At 37.6% G+C, this 12,951-nt stretch overlaps 1 protein-coding gene and 1 pseudogene across 3 annotated transcripts in view; one reads left to right on the forward strand and one right to left on the reverse strand.

Moving 5' to 3' along the window:
- TMEM117 (transmembrane protein 117) overlaps positions 1-12,951 on the forward strand; it is a 475,906-nt gene that overhangs the window by 198,841 nt on the left and 264,114 nt on the right. The window lies entirely within an intron of this gene.
- Positions 4,529-4,842, reverse strand: LOC129505707 (cytochrome c-like; annotated as a pseudogene).

Here is a 12,951-nt window from a genome sequence, read left to right on the forward strand (position 1 = left end):
AGCCTCACACTTGTCAGAATGTCTAAATTCCACAACGTAAGAAACAACAGGTTTTGGCATGGATGTAGTGAAAGGGGAACCCTCTTGCACTGTTGGTGGGAAAGCAAACTAAATTAGTGTTTTTGTTCTCCAAAAATGTTCTCCAGTAGTGGAATTACTGGGTCATATAGGACTTCTATTTTTAACTTTTTGAGGAAGCTCAATACTCTTTTCCACAGTGGTTGCACCAGCTTACATTCTCACCAACAGTTTCTCTTTCTTTACATCCTCACCAACACTTTTTTTTTTTTAATTTTTTGTCTTTCTGATACAAGCCATTCTGAAAAGTTTCTGATTGTGATTTTGGTTTGCATTTCCCTGATCATTGCTGATGTTGAGAATCTTTTCATGTGTCTGTTGGCCACCTGTATGTTTTCTTTGGAAAAATATCTATCAGGTGCTCTGTCCATTTTAAAATCAGATTATTTGATTTTTCATGTTCAGTGTATAAGTTCTTCATAATGGTGAACATCTTTTTATATTTTTATTACTATTGCATATTCTTTTGTGAAACACCTTTTATCTTGTAATCTTTGATCCACTTACCCCCTCCCTTTGGTTTTTTTTGTCTTTTTTGTATTTATTTGTATTAATATTCATTTTCCAAAATGAAATTACCCTTAAATACAATAAAAAACACCAGCAAAATATTTTGAAACCCACTATGGTTTCAAAAAAAATGTGTGGATTCTGTAAAGCAGTGATAGTTTTTATTAAAATAGTCCCAACAGAGAATGTCTATCTCTGGCTAAATACTGAGTTCATTTTTTAAAATTTTTATTTATTTATGATAGTCACACACAGAGAGAGAGAGAGAGAGAGAGAGAGAGAGAGAGAGAGGCAGAGACATAGGCAGAGGGAGAAGCAAGCTCCATGCACCGGGAGTCGGACGTGGGATTCGATCCCGGGTCTCCAGGATCGCGCCCTGGGCCAAAGGCAGGCGCCAAACTGCTGTGCCACCCAGGGATCTTAAATAATGAGTTCAAAGGTATGACAGACTAAGTCATATCATATATATATATATATATATATATATATATATATTAGCTAGAAATATATTACTGTTTTTTAAACCTAGAACTAAGAGTGGTCTTTTATCCTGAAGCCTTTCAGTTCTCTTTTTTTTTTTAAAATAAAGGACTTATTTATTTATTTGAGAGAGAGAGAGAGAGAGAGTGTGCATGCATAAGCGGGGGGGGGGTGGGGGGTGGGAAGGAGACGGGGAAGGGAAGGGGGAACAGCAGACTCCCCACTGAGCAGGGAGCCTGACATGGGGCTCAATCCCAGGACTCTGGGATCATGACCGGAGCTGAAGGCAGACGTTTAATAGACTGAACCCTGACAGTCTTATTTTATATTAATTAATTATCATTTATATTTACTTTGTGCTTTGACAAGTCTTCTAGTATCTGTGGAATTTAAAAGTTAAAAAAAAAAGTTTGGAGTGGTAACTACTTAAACCATTACTGCCATACCTGCAGTTTTTTGTGATTTTTAGGCTTTTGCCAGTAGAATAGAATTATGCCGTTGTCAGTGGTAACATAATATCAGTATAAAAGCTACTTAAACATCATTATTCTAATTATTGTAATTCTTTAAAATACAACTTTAAAATCCAATTGTGCCCTAAAGTGGTATTTCAGCTGTAAGAAGAGAGTGTATTATTTGAAGCCCGAGCTTTTTGTTAGGTGTCTTTCATTCTTTCATCCGCAGGGAAAAGGTCACTACCTGGGTATAATTATTCATTTCACCTTTTCTACCTAGTGAGGCAGCCTGTATTCCCAAGACCTGTCCTTTTCAGTGCTCCTCCCTGGATTTCAGGCCCCCATACTAAGCTTAATTTACGCATTGATTTCATGTGTTTACAGTGGTGGAACAATGACCGTACTGTATGGATTCTGTGCTGAATATATTCTTGTGCTCTTGCTTCCTGTGTAAGAGAGGACTCTACCCTATTGGTATCATCAGACATTTAAACCAGCACTCCCTAGGCAGGGTGAAGGTTCATCTTAAATCCAGTAAGGAAGCTTCATATGGGAGAACTTCTCTGAGACTTTGGCTTCTCTGTACCATCTAGTATTAGTAGAATTCCTGAAAATCACCTTCAGCTGGGATGCTCTGAGGATTAAATGATCGCAATCTGACATATAGTAAGTGCTCATTAAAGGTCACCGATGAAGAAAATGAGTTTTGATTCTATGTTGTTACAGATCTTTACAGATTTGGCATATGTCATGTTTTGCTATTAATTCATAAGGCTGCCTTACTAAACTTTTATTTTAAATGTAAGGGAAGCTCTCATTTTTTGCTTTTTTTTTTTTTTTGGATGGCTACTCTTGTTTTATTTCCCCTAATTAGCTGAAAATCTATTTGATAGGAACTTTGTCTCATTTATCTACATAGCACCTAGGAAAGTGCTTAATATATAATAAGTGCTCAGTAAATATTGTTCTGTTTGAATTAGTAAGTGATCTAGGGCATATTTATGTTGAAATCACAGATTTAAGAAATATAGTTGGCCAGTGAAACATAATATGTATTCATTTGGACTTATAAATAAAACTCATGAAGCCATTATCATTTTCAAGGTGGCTAGTGGTTCTGGGGGGGCTCTGTTATAACCACTGTATCTGGTTCACTGTTACCGAGTTATCAGTGGAGAACTTGTTTTGGATATACATTCAAAAGTAGAAAGTAGACCACCTTCACTCTCTCCTGTAGGGTTCAGAAGTCCATTCTCAACAATGCAGAAAATAGATTGAGGAAAAATACATTTAGGGGAAAGCAAAATGGTACTTTCTTATCTGTGAATAATAGTTGCTAATAATAAATCTTATCCTTTGTATATTATCTCATTACATCTATACTACTTTGAAATTATATAATGTTCTTCTTCATGGAAAGGAGAAGTGGTTTTTATTCCCGTGCCTAACCATTCCTGAATATAAAAATTATGAAATGTGTAAAAATATTGTCCCATTTGTCCTAATCTTATGTCTCTATCTTGTCCAAAGAGGAGAAAGAGAAAAAATAAAATAGAGCTCCTTTTAAAATTGTAAATTCTTTTGGATGCAGTTTCTGGAGAGAGAGAGAGAGAGAGAGAGAGAGAGAGAGAGAGAGAGAGAAATATCAAGATTTCTCAAAGCCATTACATCATGCCCTAATTCTAGCCTGTCTTTTTCTTGATTCAATCTTTGTCAGGACTAATTTTACTAAAAGTGACTTTATTTTAGTCTTTTGTATGGACCCTAAAATGATCTCCTAAGTTATTCTATAGTATGGAGTTTTAAGTTGCATAAATTTTTCCCTTTACCAGGGTTTTCTGCTATAAGTCATATAAGAACAATTTATTCCCAGCTATCAGTTTTAACAAAGCGTGACCTGGAAAACTAACAATGGAAAATGGAGCTATTCTCTGCTATAGCTTTTATTTCAGTAGGGTATTGAATGTTTAAAATGCTTTGGCTCAGGAGTCCTGGATATTGCTTCCAGCTTTTGATTCCTGCCTACAACCTACTTTGGTCCTGTTTTCCATTCCAGAGCTAGGTTTGTTTTCCAGGCTGGCTTTATATTCAGATTCCATTCAGATTCAGACCTGCTTGACTTTCTGTACTTCTGGCTCAAATCCCAAACAAAAATCTGTCTGGATAAATCAGAGATCTAGATGGTTAAGGGCCATTTATAAGTAGTTGTACTGTGTATTTGAGATTTTGGTGAGTTCTTATAATATCAAACAAAACAGTGAAGCTCAATTTTTAGAAATAGTCTTCACTTTTATCACTATAATGCATGAACATAGTATATGAGGCCAGACAACACTTATGAGTTATTATTACAACAACCAGGGCCAACTCCTAAGTCTTGTTCCCAAGGCCAACAAACTTTTATTTCATTTTTATTGTTAATATTCATTATTATTATTATTATTATTAATTATTATATGTAAGGAATTTTAAGTAAATTGGCATAGTTAAGACCAAAAAGATAAAGAGGACACTGCCAGCTTATCTTCAGCCATTGCCTTTAACAGGCTCGGAACACAACTTGAAACACAGTTGAGTCTTGCTGTTCTGAGACAGTGAAGGGATTTCCTCAGTATTTAAATATATTAATATAACCAGTTATATAAATCTAAATATAAAACCAATCTATAAATTTAGAGGTGGCATTTACCATCTCTGTGAAAAGCTACACATCCTAATCAATTCCAATCATATTTTAAAAAAATTATTTTTCCAATCATATTTTTAGAAGGAGAAAACAGTGACAGCACTTGCTGAACCAGAATTACTATCAAAGTTCAAAAAACTGATCATATTCGTTTAAAAATCCACAAGCTAATATTATTTAAATCAGGACTGTCCAAGAGAAACATTCTATCAGCCACTCATGATCTAAATTCTGGTCAATGAGATCAATTTAAATATGGTACACATAAAAAAAGTCATGAGACATTTTTGTTTGTAATAAATAAGGTGATGGCCAACTATTACTCCTTAGTAGCTTTTTTGAGATAAGGTATTAAGTCTGCTCTTTCCCCTGTCTTCTTAATGCCAGCGAAGATCATTTTTGTTCCAGGGATGTACTTCTTGGGATTCTCCAAATACTCCATCAGGGTTTCCTCTCCCCAGGTGATGCCTTTGTTCTTGTTGGCATCCGTGTAAGAAAATCCAAGGGCCTAACTTGTCTTTTGCCCAAAAATCCATGGAGGTTTGGCCCAGTCTTGTGCTTGGCTCCCTTTTCCACAGTATGGCACTGGGCACCCTTCTGAACAAAACTCTTGCCCTTTTCAACATCACCCATTTTTGAATCACTTTTCTGTTGCGTGCAAAACGAAGGTGCCAGCTCGCAAGCTGGACATCCCGCTCTCTCAATATTCATTATTATTATGGCTTTATAAATAAAACTGGCTACTAACATAGATGTATTCCTATCCTAATTCTTTTTACTTTTTGTTTGTGCCACACAGAACATTTAAGTTCCAAATTTTGTCTTTACTAATTTTATAAAAAAAGCTCAGTGAGCATTTTGATCCACATATCTCTTATTTCTCTATAAAATACTCTTATGTTTGCTAATTGTTTCGTTTTTTTGTTTGTTTGTTTGTTTTTTGTTTGTTTGTTTCAAGGTTTTTTTGAGCAAGAAATGTTTTGGACTTTCCTTGTATGTGCCTTAGAGCAGTATCTTCAATATAAAAAGTACTCAATAACCACCTTAGTAGATATAACAGAAGTTGAAATGTTTTTCTTTTCCATTTGTATTATTTTTAAACTCACAAGTGTGTAACATTAAAAGATAAGCTCCCAAGTGTATTCCAGTTAAAGATGTTTCTCTCTATAATCTACACATATACCTTCCAAAGGAGCAAATGATGTGTGTTTTATTTGCTTTTAAAGTGCATTTAAAGAGATCTACACTTACAAAATAGTAGTTCTCAAATGTTTTGATATCAGGACCACTTTATACCCTTACCAATTATTGAGGACCGCAAAGATTTACTTTGGAAAATTCAGGAAAACATGAATTGGCACAAGCACACCATTCCACAAGCTGATATAGTGATGATGTCATCATATATCACTTAGCCTCTGAAAAAAACCCTCTGCACACTTGAGTTAATCAGAGTGAAAAGTCAAGTAACAGGTGATTTTTGTTATAAAAATAGTTTTGTTGTTGCAGAACTAAAAAGGTCTCAGTACCTACAGGGCCCCCAGACAATGCTTTAAGAACTGCTGTATAAAACATGAAGCGGTAATAAAAAGAAATATGTGTGTAGAGTAGCTCAAAGTTGCAATATGGTTTCACATATGTTTTATTTGACTGCCCCGATAATGCTGTGGGTTTATGATTATGTCCATTTTACAGGTAGGAAAAAATTATGTTTAGGGAAATTAAGTGATTGGCTCAAGGGAACTCCACTAGTAAAATTAAACTCAAACCTTCTGATGGCAGAGCCTGTGATTTTTTTTTTTATTATGACATTTCTCTACCCTGCCCAACCTAAAAGTTCTCCATGAAACTAAGTTAGTCAAGTAAAATCTAGTTTCATCTCGGCCTCTAGAGCACATGATTGCTTTGGATGAGAACGGACGTCTCCATTTACCTTTGCATAGTGCTGTGGAGCCTGATCGGTCCTGAAAGGTGACTGTGGTACCAGGGTAACAAGCAGATTTGGGAGTCAATCTTAGTTGGATCCTCGGTAGTTTTGGGATTACATGAACCCATAATTCTGCCTTGATATGTAGCTGTAAGACAGTAGGCTCAGATAGTTTGCAGCTGGGGTGGACCACTCAGGGTTCTGGATACCCAGATAGACCTGCTAAGCCTCTCCGGGGCTGAACTGGAGCCCCCACCACCTGACTAAAATGGCCAACAGCCAGGAGCAAAAATATCAGATATCATTTGCCTGGGAGCTGGCCCTAGTGTATTTATCTCTTTGGAGGACTATACTTTCTGTACTGTCTTTAAGCTTTAACCTTTGGGCAAATCAAAATGACAGCCCTGTATACCCTGTAAATCAAAAAGGACAGGGCCAAAGACCATTCTTTATCTCTGTTGCTGCTCAGGGCTTTGATTCTTCAAGTATTAAACATGAAGAAAATGGGGATCACAGGTGTAAGGGACACAAGTATGAGCCGTGTTAAGAAACCATAAGTAATGATGTTAAATTTTCTTTGAATGAAAAGGGAGGATGCATTTATAGAGTTGTATAAAAAGCTCTTTGACTATTTTCTTTGCTCTGCAGCAAACTGATCTAAGTTAGATGCAGTAGGAAGACTGCTTTTTTTGAAATAAAAAATGGGAATATTTTGAAACGGTGTCATTCATTGCTGAAAACAAAGCAAAATAAGCAAAATAATAGCCATCACAACTGTGATGAGAAAGTCTTCATTTCTTTACTTGGCATTTAGGTGCTTTTTCCTTCCACGCCCAAATCAAAATACCATTTCCATATGGTACGGAAAACCATCGCCCCCATTGCCTTGAGCCAGGTTGGCCTATGTATTGCCTCCCCCCACAGATTCCCTCCTCTGCACTTCTGCTCATATGGTTCCCTCAGCTTAGAGCACTTTTCCCTCATTTCCTTTCTTTGCTGATTTCAGCCCATTCTTTGAACCTTTTCTTCACCAGTGTGGTGCATGGCAGTCTCTTCTTTAGCTTTCTAGAGTGGGGGTTGGTGAAACTTTTCGGTAAAGATAGTAAATATTTTAGGTTTGGTGGGCTATCAGGTCTCCCTTGCAGCTGCTAAGTTCTGTCATTGGAACACAGAAACAGTCCTGGACAACACCTCAACAAATGAGTGTAGCTAGGTTTTAACAAAGTTTCCTACAAAGAACCTGGCATTGTTTATAAAAGAGCTGTAGGTTGCCAACTCTTTCCCTAGATCATCTGTTGTGCTTAGTAGTGTCACTTGTCCTAGATTCTCTTCTTTTCTTACCGTTTCGTGTGTTTGTGTAATACTTACCCAACTAGACCATATACTCCATGGAGATGACCTTACCATTCTTTGTATTCCCTGTGTCTATCCTGGTACCTTAAGCAGTATTTATTCAGACATTCAGATATTTGTAATTGACTTAAATGTTTTTTTAAGGACGAGAAAGGCACTGACCCCTTTTTATTTCCCTTCTGTTGCTGTTTTGTTTCTCTACTAATTCCTGATGTTGTGTTTATGTGGTTGGCTCTTCCTTAAGTGCAGGCATCAGCCCATGCTGAGATGAAGCCTGTTGCCTCTCCGTGTTAAGATATATTAAAGATCAGGACAAATGCTTTAATGTGTATCCTAAGAAAAGGTTTTATGAGTTATTTGTTGACAGAATGGTTATGAGGAGACCTTTTGCTTAGCCTGCCAACATAGCACTCATTTCTTAGGAGGACAAAGTACTGTAGGTTGGCCTCCTGATAGAAAGCCTGCTGAGTTTTACCATTTAATAAAATAGAGTACACAGTGTAATTTGTACAATGTCAAACTTCAAAGAACAATTTATCACAATAATGTTTCTATTTAGAGCATGCCACTGAGGAAGGGACAATAAAATGTCAGGTTTGACAATGTCCACTGATTGATATTAAGGTTAGAAGGGGAAACATTTCTGTTTCCAGCATTGCAGAGTCAGTAGGCACAATAGAGGGCAGGATACAATCAACTTTGCATTCTTTTCAAAATTTAAGGCTTTGGAAAAGACAGCAGTCTAGATGTTGTATTTACTCAAGAGAAGCTTGGAGTATAAAAACAGAAACAACTGAGAATTCCATGTTGCCGGTTGTTTCCTCTCTCTCTTTCAGAAAATTCTGATAAATGTAGTCCAGTCATCAGATGTTATTCATGCTGTGTTGTAACCATCTATTTGGATATGTTGGCTGTCCTTGCAAATACAAAACCCCACATTTCCTGGTGACATAGATGGGGTCTGAGAAGATTAATTATAAGCCATGAGATTTGTTGAACCGACAAGGGAGAGTATGGCAGTCCCAGGTGACGCAAGGAGGTACTTTGCTCAGATGCCTCCTTTTGGAATATGAATTAGGATGATTCACAGGTAGCGAAGAGTGGTTATGCTGATCACAGGGAAGAATCTGATACGTGTCAGCTGCTTCTCTTTAGAATAAAATAACACAGGGCTAAGTATAGACATAAGTCATTCTGGCACCAGTGCGTGGGATTAAATGCTCAACTTTGTGTAGGCCTTCATTACATTCTAGATTCTTTACATGTTGATAAAGTCATAGGATTTCTGAAAGTATATCTCTCACTCTCACTTTCTGTCAAGGTGTTACAGTCTCAAAGCAAACTGGTGAGCAGCTGAGCTCTACACGACAGACCAGGTACCAAGCAGGACTTGAAACCTAGAGCTTGGAGTTTTCCTGGAACTAGTGATGGGTGACAAGAGCAGCTCACCTAGGAGGTGGAGGGTGATGTGTGTGAATGCTGGTTTGCGTCAATACCGTTACTTTATCGTTATCTAGGGAACACCCAGGGGCATTGAAATAGCATCACCTCTCACTCCGCACGCTGCCAATGGAATAGGAGTGGAGTTTGGGGCAAGGAAGTTCCCTTGAAGCAGTTGACATTTAAGTGGCAATCTGAAGGATGATAAGAAATTAGACTGAGATGGAGGTGAGAAAGGAGGGCAAGTGTTTTGGGGAAAGGGAGACAGTCTGTGAAATTTCGAGAGGACTGTAACTAACTTCTGGATCTGTAAGAATGCTGGTAAGGCTTGCAGCTGGATCAGGCTAAATGGTGTGTGTGTGTGTGTGTGTGTGTGTGTGTGTTTTTCTAAAGAAAGAATGACACAAATAATTTCTACATTATTCAAGTTAAATTATGTGTCCCCAGCTCCCTACAGTATAAAGCCAAAGACTTTCTCACTTTGGCATTTGTAGTTGTTATCACTTTCACCTATCCCATTTTTAAAATCAATACAATAATTATAGAGCATTTTGAAGTTTATAAAATGTTTTTATATATATTATCTCATTCAATTCTCACAATTAATATGATTAAGAATCACGGAATCCAGGATGTTTCTCAAGGGGGATGGAGGGTGTCAGCATAAATCTCACAGTTTTGTTTTAGGCTAATTCTAATGTTTACAGTGGAAATCAGGCAGGCATTAACAGAAATAATTTTTGATTTCAACCGTAGGAGGTTCCTATTTTTTTTTTTCTTTTTGGGAGGTTATAAATGAACCATGTCAATGGAAATCATCTTTTATCATTGAATATGATTTTTTTTTCAGAAATGCCAGGTTTCTGGTGATTATGCCTGTTGGTTATTTGTATATCTTTTTTTAAAAAAATATTTTATTTATTCATGAGAGACACAGAGAGAAAGGCAGAGACATAGGCAGAGGGAGACGTAGGCTCCCTGTGAGGCGAGGAGCCCGACATGGGACTCAATCCTGGGACTCCAGGATCATGCCCTGAGCTGAAGGCAGACACTCAACCTCAGAGCCACCGAGGCATCCCTATTTGTAGATCTTCTTTGGCAAAAGGTATATTCATGTCCTTTGTCCATTTTCCCCTGAGTTTTATTGAAATATAATAGATGTGTCGCATTGTGTAAGTTTAAGGCATACATCGTATTGTTTTGATACATTATATATATTGAAAAATGATTACTGCTGTAGCATTAGACTTGGCCCATCTTTTATCAGGTTATTTATTTATTTATTTATTTATTTATTTATTTATTTATGCTATTGAATTGTAGGGGTTCCTTGTACATTTTGAATGGTAGCCTGTTATGAGCTATGTGGTTTGTGGATATTTTTTTCCCATTCTGTCAGTTGCCTTTTCAGTTTATTGACTGCTCACTTTGCTGTGCAGAAACTTTTTAGTTTGATGTAGTTTCCATTGTCTATTTTTGCTTTTGTTGCTGGTGCTTTTAAATGTCATATTCAAAAAATCATTGCCAAAACCAATGTTATGGAAATTTTTCCTCCACGTTTTCTTCTAGGAACCTTACAGTTTCAGGTCGTAAGAGTTAGTCCATTTTGAGTTGATGTTTCTGTATGGTACTAAGATAAGGGTCCAATTTCTTCCTCCTTCCCTCTTAATTTCTCTCGCTCTCTTTCTTTCCTTCTTTTCATGCAGATATCCAGGTTTTTTTTTAAGATTTTATTCATTTATTCATGAGAGACACAGAGAGAGAGAGGCAGAGACAGAGGCAGAGGGAGAAGCAGGCTCCATGCAGGGAACCCGATGTGGCACTTGATCCTGGGACTCCAGGATCACACCCTAGGCCAAAGGCAGGTGCCAAACCACTGAGCCACCCAGAGATCCCCAGATATCTAGTTTTCCTAATGCTGTTTGTTGAAGAGACCACTACCCTTTGCCTATTGTGTACCCTTGTTGAAGATTAGTTGACTGTATATGTGGATTTACTTCTGGGTTCTCTATTCTGTTCCATTTGCCTACGTATCTGCTTTATGCCTGTGTCATGCTATAAAACCGTGGTGAGATCTCACCTCACACCAGTTAGGAAGGCCATTATCAAAACCCAAAAAATCGGGCAGCCCAGGTGGCTCAGCAGTTTAGAACCGCCTTCAGCCCAAGGTGTCATCCTGGAGACCAGGGATTGAGTCCCACATCGGGCTCCCTGCATGGAGCCTGCTTCTCCCTCTGCCTGTGTCTGCCTCTCTCTCTCTCTTTCTCTCTCTCTGTGTGTGTCTCTTGTGAATAAATAAATAAAATCTTAAAAAAATCTTAAGTGTTTATCAGGATGTGAAAAAATTGGAATCCTTGTGTCTATTAATGGGAATGTAAAATGGTGCAGCCACTGTGGAAAACAGTATGGAGGTTTCTCAAAAACTTATAGAATTGTCATATGATCCAGCAATTATGTTTATGGATATATGTATCTTAAGAAACTGAAATCAGAATCTCAGAGACATTACTTGTATTCTCATGTTCATTGCAATATTAGCCATGATAGGGGGCGCTTGGGTTGCTCAGTGGTTGAGCATCTGCCTTTGGCTCAGGACATGATCCCGGGGTCCTGGAATTGAGTCCCGCATCAGGTTCCCCACGGGGAGCCTGCTTCTCCCTCTGCCTATGTCTCTGCCTCTCTCTCTCTCTCTCTCTCTCTGTGTGTGTGTGTGTCTCTCATGAATAAATAAATAAAGTCTTAAAAAATATCTTAGCCATGATAGCCAAGATGTGGAAGTAAAGTAAATGTCCATTGATGGATGAAATGGATAAAAAAAAATGTGGTATATACACACAATGGCATATCATTCAGCCTTAACAAAAGGGGAATCCTATCATATGCACAACATGGATGGATCTTTAGAGCATTATGCTAAGTGAAATAAGCTAGCCACAAAGGATAAATACTGCATGATTCCACTTATATGGGGTAAAAAATCAAACCCATAGAAGCAGAAAATAAAATGGTGATTGACAGAGGCTGGGATAGGGGAAATGGGAGTTGGTGTTCAGTGGATATAAAGTTTCAGTTACGCAGGAAGGAAAAAAACAACGTTCAAGATCTGCCGTATACCTTGTGCTTCCAGGTAATGATGATGTACTGCACACTGACAAATATGCTAAGTGGGTAGAACTAATATTATGTTATATAATATGACCTATACTAACAAAGAAGGAATGTCATGTACTCATTACTTTACCTTGAGACAGAACCATCTGAGGGATAAAAAGGTGGAACACATGTGAAAAAATGGATTCTTCTGGAAAAAAGGCGTATAGACTGGATGACACTTAAGATTCCTGTAGCTCTGGGTTTCTGTGATATAGTAACAGCTCTGTTTGGAGAAATGGTCACTGGTTTGCATATCACTGTGCATGATTTAGAAATGCTGTTGCGGGTATAGGGATGGTTTAGTCATGTTACTTTACGAACAGAGTATATTAAAATACGAACAGTGGTATTTGAAAAGCTTGTGGCTAAAAAAATCAAGGAGAATGAAAAGCAAAGCATAAAAGGATCTACTTTCGCTGTGTCACTTTTGATATATTGTGGTCCTTGTTTGATACATGACTATAATAAAGCATTGCCATTCAATTAGACTAAGTTAACTTTAAAATTAATATTGTGCCCATGCTTGATTCCATTTAAAGGTCTGGAGGAAGGGAAGAGGATTTTGAACCGCTCACTATGCATTAGTTTCAATGACAGAATATAAATCATAGTAAGTCATGGGCCTCTGTCCAGTTCTGATCTCTGTGTGGTGCATGTCAATGTCAAACTTTAAAAAATGTGTGCCTCAGTTAGAGTGGCATGCATTTTGTAATTGGACAGAAGTGTGTGGAGTGGAATGGAGGTTATAATCTGGACCTTTGGAAATGTTTTGACAGTTTACCCAGGAGCCTGCATTTATTAATAGTAATGGTTCCTAAATTTTTATTTTGGCTGGCTTGGTGAATATATAGAAAGCCCTAGAAGGAGTG

Source organism: Nyctereutes procyonoides, unplaced genomic scaffold (genome assembly GCF_905146905.1).
Source record: "Nyctereutes procyonoides isolate TBG_1078 unplaced genomic scaffold, NYPRO_anot_genome, whole genome shotgun sequence".
NCBI classification, from domain to species: Eukaryota; Metazoa; Chordata; class Mammalia; order Carnivora; family Canidae; genus Nyctereutes; species Nyctereutes procyonoides.